Raw genomic sequence first — 24,105 nt, forward strand, 5'->3', positions numbered from 1 at the left:
ACTACTTTCATGTTACTCTGTATCTTTTTCTTGTCTTCTACCATGTTTGTTCCCATGTAACGGTTGCATTCAGTATCTCTGTAACCTGGTTGGCACATTTTAGCGTTTGTCTGCGCCTACTATTTCCTCCTCTGTTGCTCCTTCCAGTGCTGCGTTAACTGTTCTCGGATGCTACAAAAATTTTCCCACGAGAAAGGTCTCCTTCCATTGCTAAGGGCCTTCCATCAACTGGTTTCCTCGAATTTCGGTAACAATTCATTTCGTATACTATCTGCCCACGAAGTTTTTAAATGTTTCCGATAGCGCCACATTTTAAATGCTTCCTTTCTCTTCTTCTCTGGAGCTCCGATAGTCCACGTTTCACTTCCGCACAGTTCTGCAATCTTTATCATACATGCCAGGACCTTCTTCCTCGGTCGGATATCAAATCTGACACCAGCAGACCGTTTATTGCAGAATTTTTTCATTCCTCTTGCAGGTCCGCTTCCGATACCTTTCTCGCTTCCGTCGTGCAATGTAATCGTACTCGCTAGACAGGAGAATGCTCTCACTTCTTCCACTACTGTTTCGTTCCCAATTCTAATGTCACACAAGTCATTATTGTGCCTGTTGCTACTCCTCATCAACTGCATCTTTGCTGTGAGCCACAGAAGTGCGCTGTTGGTTTATTTGAACAGCTCTATATCTTCCTCACATGCGCCAGATGCACCATGTCCTCTGACAACCGTAGCACAGCCATCTGCTCCCCTTTGCTGCTAACCGACGTACAAGATGACCAACAGTGCTGAGAGAGTGCAGCCGTGCCTCACATACTTCTTAATACCATCCAGTCGGTGCTAACGCTCATATGAGATTTGTATATCTGAATTATCGTCTGTCTTTGTACTTCGGCCTCAATAAAAATTTCGAACACTCTATTTCTCCTTACAGTGTAGAAGGCTTTTTGTAGATCCACAAAAGCCGGGAACCGTCCTGATGTTTCTTCCACCTGCCTTCCACAACTAAACGCCCTTTCAGAACAGCTCCACTGGTACCTTTTCCCTTCCCGAAACAAAACCGATTTCCATTTAGTATGTCTTCAACATTTATTTCTGTTGCTCTGAATATAATCTTGGCCAAGAGTTTACAAGCTTCCTCTTTAATAAAATTAAAAAAAGAAGGTAAAGACTTTTAACATAGTTTTAAACCAACTAGGATCTATCACTTCTCAGATTTCGGTATGTATGAAGATAAGACCATTTACACTTGCTGTCTTCTTTCAGCTCAGATCATTCAGAATTCTGTCAAATCCTGACAGCTCTAATGAATAATCTGTTTTTCCCACACTTTGGGACAGTTTCTCCTAGCCAGAGAGGCCTTGAACGTTCAGTTGCTATCTGTCTGCCCTTTCTTCTGATTTTAATAGAGGGCCTCCATCTATATCGCGTAGGCTGACACCTTCACTCGCCAGTCAATGTGCTCTAACAAATACACTTAGATGACAAATGGTATGGCGCAGCTCCTAATATCGTGTCGGACCTCCTTTTTTCGGGTGTAGTGTAGCAGCTCGACGTGGCATAGACTCAACAAGTCGTTGGGAGTACACTGAAGAATTACTGAGCCATGCTACACTGAGTCGGCTGTAGCCGCCCATTTTTGAGAAAGAGCTTCCGCGTTCTCGCTTCCCGCGCCCGGGTTCCCGGGTTCGATTCCCGGCGGGGTCAGGGATTTTCTCTGCCTCGTGATGACTGGGTGTTGTGTGATGTCCTTAGGTTAGTTAGGTTTAAGTAGTTCTAAGTTCTAGGGGACTGATGACCATAGATGTTAAGTCCCATAGTGCTCAGAGCCATAAAGAGCTTCCGATCGAAGATTTTGTGCACGAACTGGTCTCTCGATTGTGTCGCATAAATGTTCTATGGGATTCACGTCGGGAGATCTGAGCGGCCACATCATTCGCTCGCATTGTCCAGAACGTTCTTCGAACCAATCGCGAACGACTGTGACCCAGTGACAGGGCGCATTGTCATTGTTTTTTTGGGAACATGAAGTCCATGAATGATTGTAAATCGTTTCATTTGGGTCGGGTGGACCAGAGGATCCTGCCTTTTACACGTAAACACAGCCCACACCATTATGGAGCTTGCACAGTCCCTTGTAGAAACTTGGACGGCTTCGTGGGGCCTGCGTCACACTCAAACCCTGCCATCAGCTCTTACAAACTGAAATAGGATTCATCTGACCAGGCCAGGGTTTTCCAGTCGTCTAGGAACCAGCCCATAGGGTCACGGGCCCAGGAGAGGCGCTGCAGGCTGTGTCGTGCTGTGGGCAGACTGAAAGTTTACCGTCTTACCTCCTTGCCTAGGGACGCCAGATGAAAGTTGATGTCGTCAAGCCCTGAATCAAAATTGCGCAACGGATAACTGGGGAGAGGAGCTTGAGAGCGCTACCTAGAGAGCGTGTCCTTTCTATATGGTACTAGGCAAGGGGCTGGAGGGCTCACAAGCTGATGTGTGGGTCCCTGCATTCTATAACTTTTATTTTAAATAAATTCCTTTAACTTGACTTCTTTGTGATTTTTAAGGTATGTTAAAGATTGATGACAGTTGATTACCTATTTATTTTAAACATTATCACTCGACTTTACACCGATAGCAGCAATTGTTTCAGTTTACAGATATTACAATTTTACAACTTATAGCTCGGGTATATTATATACTAATCTGCACGCAGATTTCTACGGGTAAGACGGAATTGCGTTGGCCAAATGTATACCACCAAAGTCTGCCAATATTTTACATTGGAAATTCGCTATGTGAGAAGGATAACGGGCAAAATGGGGACCAGATACTTTAACACAGGGGGTCAAATTTCCGGAATTAAACGAGCACATAAATTTCCTTACACAATCCGAAGCTCGAAATAAAAGAATTAGTACAAATATTCAAATACCTCTCTTCCATGCTTGAACATTGAGACAGACGCACTGAGAACACGTCTGCTCACTTACCCATTTTCTGTAACACCCCCTAGAATATGGCGGGCACCCGGAGATCTTCCTGTGCCCCGGTGGAGGGGGTGGTCGAACCACTTGGCCGTGACCAACCTCTCCACCCCAAATCTTGTGACACTGGAAAGTCTTTGACTTTTACCTGCCTGTGCTGTCTCTCTGATGCCATAGCCAGGAGTAAGGTTGGCACTACTATACTACAGAGCTACTTACCAACAAAGATTTGGCCACACTTTACGGAAGGGTGTGAGGAGGATTAGGAAAGTTCATGTGCAGATTCACATCCACGTACAAGAAATGCATAATACACGACACATATAAATACGTATTATGAAGCCTGACACATTCTTTCCACCCGTCCACATGAGTTCTGTTGCACCCGCGGCCGGCCGCGTCGTGTAATAAAATTGGCTGCGGAGCCGCCTCTGTTTCTATTTCCCGGTGCGAGCGAGCAGCGAAACCTGCTGCTTATAGAGCGGAAACTACTGTACCGTTTCAAGGCACTCGCATCAGTCGTCTGCTGCCATACCCATTAACGCCAAATTTCGCCGCACTATCCCAACGGATACGTTCGCCACACGTCCCACATTGATTTCTGCTGTTATTTCACACAGAGTTGCTTGTCTCTCAGCACTGACAACTCTACGCCGCTGCTATCGGTCGTTAAGTGAAGACCATCGGACACTGCGTTGTCTGCGGTAAGAGGTTATGACAGATATTTGGCATTCTCGGCACTCTCTTGACACTGCGGATCTCGGAATATTGAATTTCTTAATGATTTCCGAAACGGAATGTTCCACACGTCTATTTCCAAATGCCATTCCGCGTTCGAAGTCCGTTAGTTCCCGTCGTGCGGCCATAATTACATCGGAAACGTTTTCACACGAATCATCTGAGTACAAATGACAGCTCCACCAATGTACAATTCTTTTATACATTGTGTACGCGATACTACCGCCCTCTGTATATATGCGTATCACTTTCCCATGACGTTTGTCACCTCAGTATATAAGAAGCATTGGGTGTTCATATTCACTCGAACACAAGGCCTTAGATATGAATCTCAAACGCGGATTAAGAAGGAATACGAAAATACATAGTGGATATTAGGACAAAAGCGACGTGGGTATACCACAGCGAAAGGCACTAGCACAGTGACTATGACCTCCGTCTGTACTGGCAGAGATAATTGGATAATAAGGTGTTAGACTAGAACGTTCCAAGTGGACATATAATGTTTTGTGATGGTGAAGTTAAGCTTGTGGAATGTTGTTGTAAGGTGTGTGATTAAGTTTCACACATAGACCACACTGCGAAGTAATTAATATTCCGCCATTTAGATAAATGCAAGTTTGGAAGCCATGTTCACGATATTATAGAAATATTTTTCCAGAAAGCAGTTTTTATTCGACGAAAAATTTCTTATACGTCGTGACTGGAAAATTTCTCCATTATCTTTCCCAAGTTCTGACACCCACACGAGCGTACAGTGGGCATGTTCTGTAACACATTGTAAATATTCATCAAAACTTGTATTCCAAAAGCCCAACAAAACTGACAACAGTGGAGGTTATTTGCGTTTTTGGAAACAGTAACATACATGCAAAGTATACTGATTATGTAATTAATGGTCTTTTTCATGCAATTGTAGGAGAATATAGGCCTATATAAGTGACATTTTGAAGATTACCCACAGCTAAAGAATAGAGCAACGTATAGAGCAAGAATAGAGCAACGTCGATGAGTCGCTTACCTTTTATCAAGGGAACAAAGATGACGTAAGTCAACACTGTAAGTGAGAAAGTACAAGTCATGCAGATTTCTAAGCAGCAAAATAGATAAATTTCTTGGACATAACGACCTCGAGAACTGAAAATGAACAAATTTTCAGTATGTGCTGGTAATCCACTTGTACAGCTGTTACCATTAAACACCAAAAACGAACTATCCAGAGTGCTATAAATATGCGTACTTCTACGCTATTGAAAACAACGTACTGCGTTCGCAGCTGAAGATGACCTTGGGAATAATCGCCAAATTATAAAAGAAGAAGCAGACGAGAATGGCTTTGATGTAAACATAATATGATGAATAACAAAAAGAGTATGACGAATAACAAAAATAGTACGAATAAAAATAATAGTGTAATCAATAACAAAGTTAAGTACAAAAGCAAAGGTATAACACACAGTAACACTAGTGACAAGATGAAATGTAATGGAATAATATCCGATAAATTTGAGAATATATTCAGAAAAAGGTATAAATACTGCATTCAAAAATTCAAAGTTAAAATTTTGTCTCTGAAATGGTACCAAAATCACTATAAATTTATCAGTTCCAGAATTTCTAATATTACGTTTAGCAACGACAAGAAACATTACATGCTTCAGATGTGCACAAATTTCCTGGCGTGTTACAAAGAGCACATATGTATGGTTAATAAAACAGCACGAGATCGGGACTTACACACAGAAATTACAGACATCGACAAAATGCGAAACCTTGTTTACTGCTGTTGGGACACACTAGAGGAACTGAAAATCTACACAGGATTCAGGAAGGAGCCAGATATGTTACTGAATGGATAAAATAATTTTGTTGGGACGCATATTTCTTCATCGTCAGTCCAAAATATTTCGAGACTGGATTAATAAACAATAGATTAAAGTTAAGATGGTGATTTTAGTGTTTCAGACGTTCTACACTGTCGACGTCGTCGTCGTCACAACCATTTGAAACAATTAGAAAAGTCCTTTGAGATGTCCAGTTCGCTAGTCACATTTGATTAAATGTCAGTTATATCGTCAAAGCGTTGATCCTTCATCCGAATTTCTGCGCTTCGTCGTTTTGGGTAGTTTCGTATCGATAAAACGAAGTTACGTTCTAAAAAAGAATTGTCTGCATTTTGCGTTTCAGTCAAGCCGCAGTAGGCGTCCGCGCTTTGATAATGTTTTTTTTCTTGAAGTACTTTAGTATTTACGTTAATGACACTTTATGTACATATATAAAAGACAAAACAAAATGGAAAAGAAAAGATGTTTTCTACTACACACGCTACATATACCTTACGCTTGTACGCATTATTTTGAGTAATTTTATTTATTAGTTTAGCTACTATTTGATGTCATTTTTACTTCATGGTTCTGCTGTATGAACTATGCCACAGCAACGTCTTGACTTGACAACAATGCATGTTATCCATGAGGGTCACTAGTGTGCTGTGCATTGGTATGATACACTCCTGGAAATTGAAATAAGAACACCGTGAATTCATTGTCCCAGGAAGGGGAAACTTTATTGACACATTCCTGGGGTCAGATACATCACATGATCACACTGACAGAACCACAGGCACATAGACACAGGCAACAGAGCATGCACAATGTCGGCACTAGTACAGTGTATATCCACCTTTCGCAGCAATGCAGGCTGCTATTCTCCCATGGAGACGATCGTAGAGATGCTGGATGTAGTCCTGTGGAACGGCTTGCCATGCCATTTCCACCTGGCGCCTCAGTTGGACCAGCGTTCGTGCTGGACGTGCAGACCGCGTGAGACGACTCTTCATCCAGTCCCAAACATGCTCAATGGGGGACAGATCCGGAGATCTTGCTGGCCAGGGTAGTTGACTTACACCTTCTAGAGCACGTTGGGTGGCACGGGATACAAGCGGACGTGCATTGTCCAGTTGGAACAGCAAGTTCCCTTGCCGGTCTAGGAATGGTAGAACGATGGGTTCGACGACGGTTTGGATGTACCGTGCACTATTCAGTGTCCCCTCGACGATCACCAGTGGTGTACGGCCAGTGTAGGAGATCGCTCCCCACACCATGATGCCGGGTGTTGGCCCTGTGTGCCTCGGTCGTATGCAGTCCTGATTGTGGCGCTCACCTGCACGGCGCCAAACACGCATACGACCATCATTGGCACCAAGGCAGAAGCGACTCTCATCGCTGAAGACGACACGTCTCCATTCGTCCCTCCATTCACGCCTGTCGCGACACCACTGGAGGCGGGCTGCACGATGTTGGGGCGTGAGCGGAAGACGGCCTAACGGTGTGCGGGACCGTAGCCCAGCTTCATGGAGACGGTTGCGAATGGTCCTCGCCGATACCCCAGGAGCAACAGTGTCCCTAATTTGCTGGGAAGTGGCGGTGCGGTCCCCTACGGCACTGCGTAGGATCCTACGGTCTTGGCGTGCATCCGTGCGTCGCTGCCGTCTGGTCCCAGGTCGACGGGCACGTGCACCTTCCGCCGACCACTGGCGACAACATCGATGTACTGTGGAGACCTCACGTCCCACGTGTTGAGCAATTCGGCGGTACGTCCACCCGGCCTCCCGCATGCCCACTATACGCCCTCGCTCAAAGTCCGTCAACTGCACATACGGTCCACGTCCACGCTGTCGCGGCATGCTACCAGTGTTAAAGACTGCAATGGAGCTCCGTATGCCACGGCAAACTGGCTGACACTGACGGCGGCGGCGCACAAATGCTGCGCAGCTAGCGCCATTCGACGGCCAACATCGCGGTTCCTGGTGTGTCCGCTGTGCCGTGCGTGTGATCATTGCTTGTACAGCCCTCTCGCAGTGTCCGGAGCAAGTATGGTGGGTCTGACACACCGGTGTCAATGTGTTCTTTTTTCCATTTCCAGGAGTGTATTTCTTTTCTTTTTTTTTTTTTAATTCTGCGCTCATGTTACACGCAAAAATTTTTGGAAATTCCCTTTTTATTACTTTTTTATTTGGGTATGACAATTAGACACGACTGAAAGCTGCAATGCAAAAATCTAATTTTTTTAATGCTCTGTACTGATAGTGTGTTGAAACGTGTTTAGAGTATTGTGGCTTCCTAGACATTATAAATATTTCCTTCAGTCAAAGACATTGCGCATACTACGTGCTGTCTTGAACTGACTCTTCTTTTATTTAAGTGTATAATAATCTGGTTACAAGAACAAGTTTTTGCGAGCGCTCTGGACATTAGAACCAAAAAGCATTTTTACATCACTAGAGATAATCCTTTCACAGTTAACTCTACCTGAGATATACGTATAATTTTAACCTACACAACAATAAGCCGTATTTTACCATTTTCACCAGAATAGTGACTAATATATATATATATATATATATATATATATATATATATATATATATATATATATATATATATATATAGTGTGTGTGTGTGTGTGTGTGTGTGTGTGTGTGTGTGTGTGTGTGTGTGGACTCTGACCCCAATCTATTGGTTATGAACTGTAGATTAAAACTAAATAAACTGGAAAAAGGTGGGAATTTAAGGACATAGGACCTGGATAAACTGACAGAACCGGAGGTGGTAGAGAGTTTCAGGTAGAGCATTACGGAACGATTGACAAGAATGGGGGAAGAAATACAGTAGAAGAAGAATGAGTAGCTTTGAGAGATGAAATAGTGAACGCAGCAGAGGATCAAGTACGTAAGAAGACGAGGGCTAATAGAAATCCTTGAGTAACAGAAGAGATACTGCATTTAATTGATGACAGGAGAAAATGCAAAAATGCTGTAAATAAAGCGGGCAAAAGGGAATACAGACGTCTCAAAAATGAGATTGACAGGAAGTGCAAAATGGCTAAGAAGGGATGGCTAGAAGACAAATGTAAGAGGGGTAAGATAGATACTGCCTACAGTAAACTTTAAGAGACCTTTTGAGGAAAGAGAATCACTTGCATGAATATCAAGAGCTCAGATGGAAACCCAGTTCTAAGCAAAGAAGGGAAAGCAGAAAGGTGGAAGGAGTATACAGAGGGTCTATACAAGGGCGATGTACTTGAGGACAATATTCTGGAAATGGAAGAGGATGTAGATGAAGATGAAATGGGGGATATGATAGTGCGTTAAGAGTTTGACAGAGCACTGAAAGACCTGAGTCGAAACAAGGCCCCGGGAGTAGAAAACATTTCATTAGAACTACTGATAGCCTTGGGAGAGCCAGCCCTGACAAAACTCTACCATCTGGTGAGCAAGATGTATGAGACAGGCGAAATACCCCCAGACTTCAAGAAGAATATAATAATTCCAATCCCAAAGAAAGCAGGTGTTGACAGATGTGAAAATTACCGAACTATCAGTTTAATAAGTCACAGCTGCAAAATACTAACGCGAATTCTTTACAGGTGAATGGAAGAACTAGTAGAAGCCGACCTCGGGGAAGATCAGTTTGGATTCCGTAGAACTGTTGGAACACGTGAGGCAATATTGACCCTACGACTTATCTTAGAAAATAGATAAAGGAAAGGCAAAAATAGTTTCTAGCATTTGTCGACTTAGAGAAAGCTTTTGACAATGTTGACTGGAATACTCTCTTTCGAATTCCGAAGGTGGCAGGGGTAAAATACAGGGAGCAAAAGGCTATTCACAATTTGTACAGAAAACAGATGACAGTTATCAGAGTCGAGGGGCATGAAAGGGAAGCAGTGGTTGGAAAGGGAGTGAGACACGGTTGTAGCCTATCCCCAATGTTATTCAATCTGTATATTGAGCAAGCAGTGAAGGAAACAAAAGAAAAATTCGGAGTAGGAATTAAAATCCATGGAGAAGAAATGAAAACTTTGAGGTTCGCCGATGACATTGTAATTCTGTCAGAGACATCAAAGGACTTGGAAGAGCAGCTGAACGGAATGGACAGTGTCTTGAAAGGAGGATATAAGATGAACATCAAAAAAAGCAAAACGAGGATAATGGAATGTAGTCGAATTAAATCGGGTGATGCTGAGGGTATTAGGTTAGGAAATGAGGCGCTTAATGTAGTAAAGGAGTTTTGCTATTTGGGGAGCAAAATAAGTGATGATGGTCGAAGTAGAGAGGATATAAAATATAGACTGGCAATAGCAAGGAAGGCGTTTCTGAAGAAGAGAAATTTGTTAACATCAAGTATAGATTTAGGCGTCAGGAAGTTTTTTCTGAAGGTATTTGTATGGAGTGTAGCCATGTATGGAAGTGAAACGTGGACAATAAATCGTTTAGAGAAAAAGAGAATAGAAGCTTTCGAAGTGTGGTGCTACAGAAGGATGCTGAAGATCAGATGGGTAGATCACATAACTAATGAGGAGGTATTGAATAGAATTGGGGAGAAGAGAAATTTGTGGCACAACTTGACTAAAAGAAGGGATCAGTTGGTAGGACATATTCTGAGGCATCAAGGGATCACCAATTTAGCATTGGAGGGCAGCGTGGAGAGTAAAAATCATAGAGGGAGACCAGGAGATAAATACACTAAACAGATTCAGAAGGATGTAGGTTGCAGTAGGTACTGGGAGATGAAGAAGGTTGCACAGGATAGAGTAGCATGGAGTGTTGCATCAAACCAGTCTCTGGACTGAAGACCACAACAACAACAACAGTGACTATAAAACAATTTTCTATAAATAGAAGATGAAATAGCCACCTTACGTGAGACATAAGACGTAACGTGTCAGACGTTACACACACGACGGAAAACACTGACAAGAGCGTAGCTGAACATAATCATCAGTACCAACATGTGAGCTGATGCAGCAACATCTTTAGTACAACATTAAGGGACTTAATAACTTGTGTTTCAATGGTTAAAAACAGTCATAGTCAAGTTAGTACGTTTCATAACACATATAAATGAAAGAGCGGTCAGAAATAAAACTCCAAGAACGCCGCGAAAAGGAAGTTAAGAGCATCCGACTAGTAAAACATCATGTTTTATAATCGCAAACACGAAAACAGAATGAAACCTTTTCGCTGCAAATAGCAAGCTATACTGTTTCCTCAGGACTGTAGTTATTTATACGTAAGAAATTCAAATTTTTATTTCTATTCGTTATTCTGCTATTTCTTAATCAACAAATATTATTCCCAGTTCTTTAAAATTATTACGAATACATTGAAAAATTTTTGCTCGATTAACCAGATCTTCAGGCAGTGACACAAACTGGCGAACTGAAGGTATCAAAAATGTGTATAAACGTACGAGTAAGGGAAATAATTAATTACGCCTTGCATGAGGTCTAATTTTCGTACCAAAACTAAAATTGTTTAGAAATATCAAAAGACAATATTCTGTGATATTCATTCGAGAGATAAGCAAAAGCTTGGAAATTTATTCTTTAAGGGCCAAAAATGCAGAAAGCGTAGCAGAACACATAAAAATCCAGCGGAGCTAAGAAATGGTCGGAAAATGGTTTTTTAATGAAATGCTGTACAAAATTAAACACAATAACAACGTAGTGATTCAACAGACCCTGCTGTTTACAATACGTGGTTGCTTATCTTTCATTTTTTCGTGCTTTGCCGCACAGACACAGAATACTAGAGACCACAGCTCAAATCGTGTATTTAAATTATAAATAAGTAAACAGTTCGTAGTTATTCACTAAATCTTAATGGATATTAAGTACTGCGCATTTCGGAGACTCCTCGTAGAAGCCACTCTCCACCCTGTTCCTACACGTACACTACTGAGGGAGGGCTAATGTCACATCCTCAGAACACTGATGACACTCAACGACAGAGCGTTCTCTGTGCTCATGCGCGCGGGCAACTGCTTCTCGCCGTGCGCAGGCGTTCACTCCGAAGCCTCACGTCCGAATGTCAAGGCCAGCGACCCGACCGACTGTGCGCTGCCTGCAAGTTCTGACACCACGGTCACTGATACCACCCTATCTTGTCCTTCATCAATACATTAAATTTTCGACATGTCTAATTCTCCAATATGCATGCTGCACAACTCCCTGAACAGTAGATGACTCAAGTACAATATACGCATTGACAAAAACAAAACAAAGAAGAAGAGGTAAAAGGGTTCGTTTTCGCCATCGTTTCGCTTGCGTGATGGAAGAATAAGCATTATGTAATCACGAGGTTGCAGTAAATGTTTAGAATCATTATACAGTAACAAAAGAAGCTATATAATTATTTTTCTTGTTTACGATGGATGTTTCAGTTGCGGATCTTTCTTAGTATATGTAATCTGTGCCTTTATGTTGCTATGAAGTAAGCTAGCACCAGTTCTAAGGGTGACTTGATGGCACACGGGCCTCTGAGTTTTGCAAATCAGAAATCTGGAGGATGTCTTCATAGTGTAAAAAGTCGAAGGAAGACACCAGCAGACGTGACTGCTAACAGTTGCGCCTTGCATATGAAGTGCTGTGGGAGGGGCTGCGAATTAAAAGCAACAGTGAACCAACATCCACTTTACTTTGCACGACGTCTCTTGTCAAACGACAAATCGAAAGAAGACTATTTTCCCAAATGTGACTATACACTTTAAAAAAAAGTGGACAGAAGAGATACTCGGATATCAATGTAATTTAGTGCACATACATGCCATAGATGGGTATGTAAATAGAGTCGCAATTCTCTTTGATACGCGGAAGGACCACCGAAGTGTATTAGTGAAGTTCGTATTGTTACCTTACCTAGTAACGAGGTGTGGTCGAAATGTTACTAGCCCGACATAGTTAGAGTAAGTTTCGCACAAACACCACTACCTATTTTTATGGTGACCCTTTGTGGGTATGCAAGTCAAATGTCGCGGCTCCAGCTTCGTTCGTTTTCCCGCTAGAATGCGTTGTATGCCGTAGTGTAAGCAAAATGGTGAATATCGAGAGAATCAAGAACCTTGCCGTGATTGAATATCTTCATTTAAAGGGAATGACGCCCAAGGAAATTGCGTAGGACATGCGGAATACACTTAAGAACAATGCTTCGTCTTATGCAACAGAGAAAAACTGGATGTCTGACTTCAAATGTGGAAGAACGAGTGTGAGAGGTGCACCAAGGAGGAGAAGGTCTGTCACCGTTGCCACTGATGAAACGGTGACTGCAATTCATTATCTGATCTTGCAGGACCATCGAACAACGTCGCAGCACATTAAAACCACATTTGAAATCTCCAGTGGGTGTGCTCATGACATCGTTGTGCATATTTTCGGAATGCGGAAAGTTTCATCTCGACGGATCTCAAAAGACGTGAATGTAGACCAGAGACGGGAGTGTGTACAGTGTTGTGAAGAAATCGTCCGGCAATTTGAAGCTGATGAAGACGGCTTTCTTGCAAGATATGTGACAATTGACAAAAGATTGGTTCACCACTTTCATCCTGAGAAGAAACAACAGTGACAACAATGGAAACATGCTTCATCCTCACCTTCAAAAAAATTGCAGGTGCATAAATCAGCCAGTAAAGTGATGGCTGGGATGCTGAAGTAGTAGTTATGGTGGATTACTTGTAAAAGGGCGCTACTATCAGTGCATCATACTATTGCGCCCTCCTGCACCGTTTCAGAGAAGAGATAAAGAAAAAAAATTGCCGCGCAGAGGTCTTTTGCATCAGAACAACGCACCGGCGCACAAAACCCTCGTAACACTGAAAAGTCTGCGTGGCTGCGACTTCGAATTGTTACGTCATCCGCCATATTCTTCAGATTTTGCCCCATTAGACTTTGTTCTTTTCCCAAATCGAAAAAAAGCCACAAAGGACGGCGATTTGACAATGATGGTGCAGTGATTGATGCTGTGAACGCCTGGATGGACTCGAAATCGAAGACCTTTTATTTGAATGGTTTGCAGAAGTTATCCGAGCGTGCCCGCCATTGCATTTGTGTACACGGGTATTATATTGGAAAATAAATTGTTATTGCGAAATTACTGTCATTTTTTGTTTGCTAGTCTAGAAACTTATCAACCCCCCTCATATAATGGAAGTAAACAGCGTCAGACATTGGGTGGTACCGCTATCAGCACCTCACAAAACTTGAAACGGGCCTCGTTGTGAGTCTCCATTTGGCCTGCTGATCGAATCGTGCAATATCCAGATTCGTGGGGCATTCGTATATAACAATGGCCCGATGTAGGACTGCGTGCGAACTTGAGGGCAGGCATTCTCATCGTCAATGTTCAGATCGATCATTTCCTACCATCACAAGGGAAGATCGCCGTATTGGGCACCAAGCACATCGTAACCCCTTTACATGTCCGCCCACCACCCGAGAACAAATAATGGAGTATCTGCAACAGTCCGCTCCATCCCTCACCATTGGACGGAGACTAGCAGCAACACGACTAGGGAATAAATGTCAAACGTGTAGGATGCCGTTAACACCCCAGCGGAAACGGCTGCGTTTGTAGTGTAGTCATGACTGGGAAGCATGGACTGCTGGCGGACGCCGCCGCAGAGGATTCAGTGATGAATCGCGGTTCTGCGCTACACCAGACGACCGTCGTCCGCGAGTATGGCTGCGAGCTGTGTAGAGGTCCCATTCTCCCAATGTTTTGGACAGGCACAGCGGTGTTACTCCTGGCGTCGTGGCGTGAGCAGCTGTAGCTGTCGCGTAAGACTTCCGGCGACGGCCGCTACTGTTTGGGTGAACTCTGAAAACATAATGGTATGTCACGGACATCCTGAGTTCTCATGTGTTACTTTTCATGCGACAGTATCGTGGTGCCACTTATCAACAGAACATTGTTGGTCCACACATGGCATGTGTCTCTATCAACTGTCTGCGTGATGTTGGGGTACTCCCGTGATCGTCAAGGTCCCCAAATGTGGCCCTGATGTACTGGTATCTGGACTGAAATATTCTTTATGGAAACAAGCTGCTTGTAGCATAGCTATTCTTGGCGGTACTTGTTCTAACTCTCCTGACCACCCCTCATATTAAAATGGAGGCATCTGCGGAGACATGTAGTTAGCAGAATGATAGTAGCAGACGGAAGTTTTGAGGTGAATCGTAAATCGTTCTTGGATAGCTTAACATCAAATGGCTGCCGTCTGGGTTCCAGTCTTGGTTTAGCAGACAGTCTTCAATCGCCTATAACTTTCGTAGGAGAGTTAAATAGGCCGGCCGCGGTGGCCGAGCGGTTCTAGGCGCTTCAGTCCGGAACCGCGATGCTGCTACGGTCGTAGGTTCGAATCTTGCCTCGGGCATAGATGTGTGTGATGTCCTTAGGTTAGTTAGGTTTAAGTAGTTCTAAGTTCTACGGGACTGATGACCTCAGATGTTAAGTCCCATAGTGCTCAGAGCCATTTGAACCAGAGTTAAATAATCTTGTTTGGTCTGAAAATGGACAGATCAGTATCGATGTACGGTACAGGCACCGATGTGAACAAATAATGGACAACGATGAAAACCTAATCTAGCACGAACTGCAATCATTCCTACCAGATGCAGGGTGCAATGATACTATTTCATCAATACTCAACTACTCCTAAATCAAGCATCCATCTCTATTGACGTAGACACTACTCTTCCTTCTTTCTTTTATAACCAACATACTGAAATTTTTCTTCGCTTCACGGGCATCGGATGACTGTGATGGCAAAATCGCCATTTGATGATAACAACTCTCGAATCCAAAAACGCCAGTGTTAAGAAACGTCATTGTGGCTGATACATAGAAGTGAATGTATATACCAACACGCAATAACTAAAGCTCTGGTCATCCGAGGGTAGATATAAATAAACTTTTTAAAAGAATTAGGGGAACAACCGGGGAACGTCCGGCATGTTAAATCAATTTTGATACAGGTGGTACCTGTGTTCTTATTGCATGGCTCGCGATCTTTGCTATTAATGTAGGCAACGTTAAAATCATTCACCACCTATTATGCATTACAGTCTCAGGAGACCCCTCAGAAGGAAATACCGGTGTCCCAGTGCTTTCTAGTGTGGTATACAGATGACCAAGCACATGCTGTGCGATATCTAAATGCAGTGCAACTTACCATGGCGGCCTGCTTGATCCAAAAAAGGAAGGGCTTTCTGTCGTGTTCTTGCAGATGCTAATGTCTCTCCATGTGTCATCCACAGATTGTGGACACGCTACAGTGAGACAGGTCAGTACACAAGGTGAGTTGGACAAAGTCGCCAACTCATTACAAACCCACATGAAGACCGAAATCACCGAGCGGGATAGCGCAGTGGTCAGCACAGTAGACTCGCATTCGGGAGTTTGATGGGTCAAACCCACGTCCGGCCATTCTGATTTAGGTTTTCTGTGATTTCCCTAAATCACTATAGCAAGTGCCAGAATGTTCCCTTCGAAACTGTAGGGCCACTTTACTTCTCCATCCTTCCCTGATGCAATCTTATGCTCCGTGTCTAGTAACCTTGTTGTCAGCGGGACTTTGAACACTAACCTCGTCCTCCCTCAACACCATTACCTAGCTTGTTACAGGAGCGACTGCAGTAATGGATAGGAACTGTGATTGTTGTGACAGATGCGAGCTGAGTTGGCGACCATTCGCTCACAGCTCCAGGCTGCTTTGGCTTCCATCACACAGCTTGAGGCTGGTGCCAAGGGCCGTCGCTGTGGGGGATCGAACGTGGGGATGCGAGGGAACAGAAGCTTTCGAAGTGTGATGCTACAGGAGGATGCTGAAGATCAGATGGGTAGATCACATAACTAATGAGGAGGTATTGAATAGAATTGGGGAGAAGAGAAATTTGTGGCACAACTTGACTAAAAGAAGGGATCAGTTGGTAGGACATATTCTGAGGCATCAAGGGATTACCAATTTAATATTGGAGGGTAGCGTGGCCGCCCCAAGTACTGCCTGCACTGAGGTTGACCCCTCACTGGTGGTCGAGTGGGAGATCATTCCAAAGTCTGGCAGGCAGCGGAAAACTTTCTGAGGGGCCGATCGTAGGGCCTCCCCAGTTCGTTTGACGAACAGGTTTCGGGCGTGTTACCTGTGGCTGATGATGTCTCTTAGCCGGATGCAGTCGTCCACCCTGTTCCAGAGGAAGCTTCTCAGCCCACAAGGTCTGGGCATTCACAGAGGGTGGATTTGCTGATAGTTGGGATCTCCAACATTAGAAGCATAATGGGGCCCCTTAGGAGCATGACTGCCAAGTAGTGGAAGGAAGCCAGTGTGCACTCCGTGTGCATTCCAGGGGCAATTATTCCAGATGTGGAAAGGGTGCTTCCGGATGATATGAAGAGTACAAGGTGCAGCCAGTTGCAGGTGGTGGCTCATGTCGGTACGCTTTGAATCGGAGCAGATTCTGTCTCGTTACGGGTGGATAGCGGAAATGGTAAAGACTGCCAGTCTTGCTTCCAAGATTAAGGCGGAGCTCACCATCTGCTGCATCGTCGATGGGACTGACTGTGGCCCTTTGGTGCAGAGCCGAGTGTAGGGTCTGAATCAGAGGCTCAGGCGGTTCTGTGACCGTGTAGGCTGCAGATTCCTTGAGTTGCGTCATTGGGTGATGAGTTTCTGGGTTCCACTTAATAGGTCAGGAGTCCACTACACACAGCAGGCGCTACACGGGTAGCGGGGGCTGTGTCGAAAGGACTGGGCGGTTTTTTAGGTTAGAGAGTCTCAAGGAACCACAGGAGGGACGTCCGTCTAAAAGTGGACAAGTAAAACACAGTAAGGTAGTTGTAAATTGTCATAGCTATGTTGGGAAAGAACCAGAGTTCCAAGCCCTAATAGAAAGCACTGAAGCTCAAATAGGTGTAGGTACAGAGAGCTGGCTAAAGCCGGAAATAAGTTCATCCGAAATTTTTTCTAACGATCTAACAGTGTTCAGAAAGGATAGATTAAATACAGTTGGTGGTGTAGTATTTATTGTTGTCAAACCGAGCGGGGTGGCGCAGTGGTTAGACACTGGACTCGCATTCGGGAGGACGACGGTTCAATCCCGCGTCCGGCCATCCTGATTTAGGTTTTCCGTGATTTCCCTAAATCGCTCCAGGTAAATGCCGGGATGGTTCCTCTGAAAGGGCACGGCCGACTTCCTTCCCAATCCTTCCCTAATCTGATGAGACCGATGACCACGCTGTCTGGTCTCCTTCCCCAAACCAACCAACCAACCTATTGCTGTCAGAAGTAGTTTGCCTTGTAGCGTAATTGAAGTAGATATTTCGTGTGAAATAGTATGGGTAGAGGTTATACCTGACAATCGGAGTAAACTATTAATTGGATCGATTTACCGACCCCCCAACTCAGAAGATATAGTTGCTGAACAGTTCAAAGGAAACTTGAGGCTCATCTCAAATAAGTACCCCGCTCATACAGTTATAGTCGATGGTGACTGTAATCTATCCTCGACATGCTGGAAAAATTATACGTTTAAAGCCGGCGGCTGGCATAAAACGTCATCCGAAATTGTACTAAATGCTTTCTCAGAAAATTATTTTGAACAATTAGTTCATGAGCCCACTCGAAGCATAAATGGTTGCGAAAGCATACTTGGCCTTTTAGCAAAAAATAATCCTGGACAAATAGTGAGTATTGTGACGAATACAAGGATTAGCGACCACAAGGCAGTTGCTGCTAGGCTGAATACCGTAACACCTACAACCATCAAAAAGAAACGCAAAGTATATCTATTTTAAAAAGCTGATAAAAATGCTCTTAACCCCTATTTAAGAGACAGTCTTCACTCCTTCCGATCTGATCACGTAAGTGTAGAAAAGTTTTGGAATGTTTTCAAAGAGATAGTATCGACAGCAATTGAGAGATATATACCACATAGGTTAATTAGTGTTGGTACTGATCCCCCATGGTACACAAAACTAGTCAGATCGTTGTTGCAGAAGCAACGAAAAAAAGCACGCCAAATTTAAAAAGAACGCAAAATCCCCAAGATTGGCAAAGTTTTACAGAAGTTCGAAATATGGCGAGCACTTTAATGCGAGATGCTTTTAATGATTTCCACAAGGAAATACTGTCTCGAAATCTGGCAGAAAACCCAAAGACATTCTGGTCATACATAAAGCACTAACGCGAGATGCTTTTAATAATTTCCACAACGAAATTCTGTCTCGGAATCTGGCAAAAAACCCGAAGAGATTCTGGTCATACATAAAGCACACCAGTGGCAAGACGCAATCAATATCTTCACTGCGTGATAACAACGGTGAAGTCACTGATGACAGTGCCACTAAACCACAGTTATTAAACACGGTTTTCCGAAACTCCTCCACCAAAGAAGACGAAGTAAATATTCCTGAATTCCAATCAAGAACAACTGTCAAGATGAGAAACATAGAAGTAGATATCCTCGGAGTAACGAAGCAGCTTAAATCACTTAATAAAGGCAAGGCCTTCGATCCAGATTGTATACCAGTTAGGTTCCTGTAAGAGTATGCTGATAAAATAGTTCCGTAATTAGCAATTACATACAACCACTCGCTCACAGAAACATCCGTACCTAAAGACTGGAAAAACTGCCAATACCCAAAAAGGGAAGCAGGAGTAATCCGCTGAATTACAGGCCTATATCATTAACGTCTATTTGCAGTAGGGTTTTGGAGCGTACACTGTATTCGAACATTATGAAGTACCTCGAAGAAAACGATTTATTGACACATAGTCAGCACGGTTTCAGAAAATATCGTTCCTGTGAAACACAACTATCTCTTTATACTCATGAAGTAATAAGTGCAATCGACAGGGGATGTCAAATTGATTCCACATTTTCAGATTTCCAGAATGCTTTCGACACCGTTACTCACAAGCGTCTTCTAACCAAACTGCGTGCCTACGGAGTATCGCCTGAGTTGTGCGACTGGATTCGGGATTTCCTGTCAGAAAGTTCACAGTTCATAGTAATAGACGGAAAGTCAGCGAGTAAAAGAGAAGTAATATCCGGCGTTCCCCCAGGGAGGTGTTATAGACCCTGTATTGTTCCTGATCTATATTAACGACATAGGAGACAATCTGAGTAGCCGTCTTAGATTGTTTGCAGATGATGCTATCATTTACCGTCTTGTAAAGTCATCTGATGATCAAAACGATCTGTAAAATGATTTAGATAAGATATCTGTATGATGCGAAATGTGGCAATTGACCGTGAATAAGGAAAAGTGTGAAGTTATTCACGTGAGTACTAAAAGAAATCAGCTAAATTTCGATTACGCGGTAAGTCACACAAATCTGAAGGCTATAAATTCAACTACTTACTTGGGGATTACAATTACAAATAATCTAAATTGTAATGATCACATAGATACACTACTGGCCATTAAAATTGGTAAACCAAGAAGAAATGCAGATGATAAACGGGTATTCATTGGACAAATATACTAGAACTGACATGTGATTACATTTTCACGCAGTTTGGGTGCATAGATCCTGAGAAATCAGTACCCAGAACAACCACCTCTGGCCGTAATAACTGCCTTCATACGCCTGGGCATTGAGTCAAACAGAGCTTGGATGGCGTGTACAGATACAGTTGCCCATGCAGCTTCAACACGATACCACAGTTCATCAAGGGTAGTGACTGGCGTATAGTGACGAGTCAGTTGCTCGGCCACCATTGACCAGACGCTTTCAATTGGTGAGAGATCTGGAGAATGTGCTGGCCAGGGAAGCAGTCGAACATTTTCTGTATCCAGAAAGGCCCGTACAGGACCTGCAATATGTGGTCGTGCATTATCCCGCTGAAATGTAGGGTTCTGCGGGGATCGAATGAAAGGTAGAGCCACGGGTCGTAATACATCTGAAATGTAACTTCCACTGTTCGAAGTGCCGTCAATACGAACAAGAGGAGACCGAAACTCGTAACCAATGGCACCGCATACCATCACTCCGGTGATACGCCAGTATGGCGATGACGAATATACACGCTTCCAATGTGCGTTCACCACGATGTCTCCAAAGACGGATGCGACCACCTTGATGCTGTAAACAGAACCTGGATTCATCCGAAAAAATGACGTTTTGCTATTCGTGCACCCAGGTTCGTCGTTGAGTACACCATCGCAGGCACTCTTGTCTCTGATGCATCGTCAAGAGTAACCGCAGCCATGGTCTCCGAGCTAATAGTCCATGCTGCTGCAAACGTCGTCGAACTGTTCGTGCAGATGGTTGTTGTCTTGCAAACGTTCCCATCCGTTGACTCAGGGATCGAGACGTGGCTGCACGATCCGTTACAGCCATGCGGATGAGTGTCATCTCGAATGCTAGTGATAAGAGTCCGTTGGGATCCAGCCCGGCATTTGGTATTACCCTCCTTAACCCACAGATTCCATATTCTGCTAACAGTCATTGGGTCTCGATCAGAGCGAGCAGCAATGTCTCAATACGACAAACCACAATCACGATAGGCTAAAATCCGACCTTTATCAAAGTCGGAAACGTAATGGTCACCCATTTCTCCTCCTTACACGAGGCATCACAACAACGTTTCACCAGGCAACGACGGTCAACTGCTGTTTGTGTATGAGAAAGTTGGAAACTTTCCTCCTGTCAGCACGTTGTAGGTGTCGCCACCGGCGCCAACCTAGTGTGAATGCTCTGAACAGCTAATCATTTGCATATCGCAGCATCTTCTTCCTGTCGGTTAAATTTCGCCTCTGTAGCATGTCATCTTCGTGGTGTAGCAATTTTAATGGCCAGTAGTGTAATATTGTGGGTAGAGCAAACCAAAGACTGCCATTCATTGGCAGAACACTTAGAAGATGCAACAGGTCTACTAAAGAGACTGCCTACACCACGTTTGTCCGCCCTATTCTGGAGTATTGCTGTGCGGTGTGGAATCCGCATCAGGTGGGACTGACGGATGACATCGAAAAAGTACAAAGAAGGGCAGCTCGTTTTGTATTATCGCGAAATAGGGGAGATAGTGTCACAGATATGATACGTGAATTGGAGTGCCAGTCATTAAAACAAATGCGTTTTTCGTTGCGATGGGATCTTCTCGTGAAATTTAAATCACCAGTTTTCTCCTCCGATTGCGAGAACATTCTGTTGGTACCCACCTACATAGGGAGAAATGATCATCACGATAAAAGAAGAGAAATCAGGGCGCACACAAAAAAATTTAAGTGCTCGTTTTTCCCGATGGCCTTTCGAGAGTGGAGCGGTAGAGAGACAGCTTGAAGGTGGTTCATTGAATCATCTGCGAGGAACTTTATTGTGAGTAGCAGAGTAATCACGTAGATGTGGATGTAGAACAGATCCTGATGGATCATGTACTGGCTACTGCATACGCTGCTGGCCCTGAATTGCTTCAAATGCCAGGGCCTATTTGACAGGTGTCAGCACGGATGTCTTGCGGAACCTGGACATTTAAGTAATGGAATGGCCGGTGTTAAATCCCGACCTAAACATCATCGTGCATGAGTGGGACATGCTTGAAAAGACGCATTCGTGGTTTTCCTGTTCCACCACAGACTCTCCAAGAACTCTCATTGAAGAATGGGAACGGATACCAAAGGGTAACCACCATAGCCTTATGTGGAGAATGCCACGTAAGTGTCAGGCAGTTATAAACGCTCACAAAAGGCACACACATTATTGAAGCTCTCAAAGTCCAATGTAAAGATCCCCAGGATGAGGGGGATGAGCGATTTTTCCACTGTTGTTGTTGTTGTGGTCTTCAGTCCTGAGACTGGTTTGATGCAACTCTCCATGCTACTCTATCCTGTGCAAGCTTCTTCATCTCCCAGTACCTACTGCAACCTACATCCTTCTGAATCTGCTTAGTGTATTCATCTCTTGGTCTCCCTCTACGATTTTTACCCTCCACGCTGCCCTCCAATGCTAAATTTGTGATCCCTTGATGCCTCAAAACATATCCTACCAACCGATCCCTTCTTCTAGTCAAGTTGTGCCACAAACTTCTCTTCTCCCCAATCCTATTCAATACCTCCTCATTAGTTACGTGATCTACCCACCTTATCTTCAGCATTCTTCTGTAGCACCACATTTCAAAAGCTTTTATTCTCTTCTTGTCCATACTAGTTATCGTCCATGTTTCACTTCCATGCATGGCTACACTCCATACAAATACTTTCAGAAACGACTTCCTGACACTTAAATCTATACTCGATGTTAACAAATTTCTCTTCTTCAGAAACGATTTCCTTGCCATTGCCAGTCTACATTTTATATCCTCTCTACTACGACTATCATCAGTTATTTTACTCCCTAAATAGCAAAACTCCTTTACTACTTTAAGTGTCTCATTTCCTAATCTAATTTCCTCAGCATCACCCGATTTAATTTGACTACATTCCATTATCCTTGTTTTGCTTTTGTTGATGTTCATCTTATATCCTCCATTCAAGATACTGTCCATTCCGTTCAACTGCTCTTCCAAGTCCTTTGCTGTCTCTGACAGAATTACTATGTCATCGGCGAACCTCAAAGTTTTTACTTCTTCTCCATGAATTTTAATACCTACTCCGAATTTTTCTTTTGTTTCCTTTACTGCTTGCTCAATATACAGATTAAATAACATCGGGGAGAGGCTACATCCCTGTCTCACTCCCTTCCCAACCACTGCTTCCCTTTCATGCCCCTCGACTCTGATAACTGCCATCTGGTTTCTGTACAAATTGTAAATAGACTTTCGCTCCCTGTATTTTACCCCTGCCACCTTTAGAATGTGAAAGAGAGTATTCCAGTCAACATTGTCAAAAGCTTTCTCTAAGTCTACAAATGCTAGAAACGTAGGTTTGCCTTTTCTTAATCTTTCGTCTAAGATAAGTCGTAAGGTTAGTATTGCCTCACGTGTTCCAACATTTCTACGGAATCCAAACTGATCTTCCCCGAGTTCCGCTTCTACCAGTTTTTCCATTCGTCTGTAAAGAATTCGCGTTAGTATTTTGCAGCTGTGACTTATTAAACTGATAGTTCGGTAATTTTCACATCTGTCAACACCTGCTTTCTTTGGGATTGGAATTATTATATTCTTCTTGAAGTCTGAGGGTATTTCACCTGTCTCATACACCTTGCTCACCAGATGGTAGAGTTTTGACAGGACTGGCTCTCCCAAGGCCGTCAGTAGTTCTAATGGAATGTTGTCTACTCCTGGGGCCTTGTTTCGACTCAGGTCTTTCAGTGCTCTGTCAAACTCTTCACGCAGTATCGTATCTCCCATTTCATCTTCATCTACATCCTCTTTCATTTCCATAATATTGTCCTCAAGTACATCGCCATTGTATAAACCCTCTATATACTCCTTCCACCTTTCTGCCTTCCCTTCTTTGCTTATAACTGGGTTGCCATCTGAGCTCTTTATATTCATACAAGTGGTTCCCTTCTCTCCAAAGGTCTCTTTAATTTTTCTGTAGACAGTATCTATCTTACCCCTAGTGAGACAAGCCTCTACATCCTTACATTTGCCCTCTAGCCATCCCTGCT

The sequence above is a fragment of the Schistocerca piceifrons genome, chromosome 2, assembly GCF_021461385.2.
Source record: "Schistocerca piceifrons isolate TAMUIC-IGC-003096 chromosome 2, iqSchPice1.1, whole genome shotgun sequence".
Lineage (NCBI taxonomy): Eukaryota > Metazoa > Arthropoda > Insecta > Orthoptera > Acrididae > Schistocerca > Schistocerca piceifrons.